The sequence below is a fragment of the Pygoscelis adeliae genome, unplaced genomic scaffold (assembly GCF_000699105.1).
Source record: "Pygoscelis adeliae isolate BGI_AS28 unplaced genomic scaffold, ASM69910v1 Scaffold120, whole genome shotgun sequence".
NCBI classification, from domain to species: Eukaryota; Metazoa; Chordata; class Aves; order Sphenisciformes; family Spheniscidae; genus Pygoscelis; species Pygoscelis adeliae.
The window spans coordinates 2,010,044-2,011,689 of record NW_008824032.1 but is presented as its reverse complement, the minus strand read 5'-3'; positions in this window follow the sequence as shown (position 1 = coordinate 2,011,689).

Sequence of the window (1,646 nt, the reverse complement as noted above, 5' to 3'; positions counted from 1 at the left end):
CCACGGCGGGGTGGGGGGGGGAGTGAGCGAACGGCTGTGTGGTGTTTAGCTGCCTGCTGGGTTAAACCACAATAGGAGCACAGAAGCTCATCTGGATGCCCTAGTTTAGGTACAAGCACTGACCCCAAAAAGTAATGGTCAATAAAAGCTATAGTGTGTTCCTAAGGAATTTAATCCGAGGCTGAGTTGAAGGTAGGATGAGTGTACTGTCTGTATTTCCATTGAACAAGCAGACTGAATTTACAACTGATGAAGTTTTCTGTATACAGAGCAAATTCTTTGCTTACATGAGAGGAAGTTCTTGTAGGACTGATATCTAATGTGCAGCAGCATCTTCAGTCACTAGCACAATAAAGCGCTGCTTAAAAAAGTCTGCCCCTTGGTCACTAACATCTAAGGAATGTAAAAACAAAAACAATGCAGGTAAGGATTTGTAGCAGTACAATTAAGCCTTACCATGTTTGAGACCTAAAGCACGTACACGTTTATAGAACATTACCTGTGAGACTAGAATGGCCAGAGCACACACTACCCAAGTCACAGCAAACTGTCCCGCTTATTACACACCTTGAGCCCAGAAACATCAAACAAAAAGTTACCTAGTTTGTGTGTGACACTCACTGCTTTGTTTTAAAGATGAGCTCTCCCTTGCTAACTTACCTGTATTATTCAAACTGGCCCACAGGAAACCAGGCAAATTACCAACTCTCAACTTGGATGTACCCTTTGGAGCACGTCAGTGTAAAAGAAGCTGACTGTTTGTACTGCAGGTATCCCAGAGATGTGTAATACTCCATTTTTCTTTGACTACTGGCAAGTATTCTACAGGAGACTTACAATCAATGTCACATGGCCAACTGTAAAAATGTCCCTCTGAAAGGAGTGACAGCACCTTTGGCTGTTCTGACCTGGCTTGATGAACATGCAAAGTGCTGACACTGCTTTAATTCTGCAAAGATCTCAAATGTGGATCTCTTCCAGAAAAAGACCCCGCCAAAATAGCGGAAGTGTATGAAGAGCAGAATGTGTACTCGTTCTTGGTGGCAGCAATTACATGGGCTAATTTGTTGCCAGCAGAGATGCAAAATGAGATTTGGTCAGGAATTCAGAGGGCTGGACCCCTCATTCCCTTTACATAAGCAACAAAGAGGCTTTGAAATGTTTGAAACTGTTTTGTTCTTCCATGCAAACGGAAAGCACCCTATGGATGCCTATTAAGTAAAGTCTTTCCACATCTTGGCAAGTATGTGATTTCAAGAAAAATATTTGCAAATGGATAACCCAATTCAAGTAGAAGTCAAAGACCACCTTTGAAAGGAACTTTGATGTGGCCATAAAAAGATTATATTTAGAAAGGATAGCATAACGTGGTTCTGTCATCAAAAGTTTGTACCTCCCCACATTTCTTTGCTGTTGTTAATGTAAAAAGCAATGCTGGTAAGCAGAAAAGTGAATGCCCATGAGACCTAGGATTAAGGCAGAATCCCTGAAAAGAACTGTTCCTGCTGTTGGATAAGCTCAAAACAGGCCATTTAGCAATCTCGCTGCCAAAGGACAGGGATATTAGAGTATCTACTAATGTGAAAGCAAGTGACAGAAATAGTTGCTATGTGAATCTTTGGAAAGATCATCAGGAAGCCTGGAGT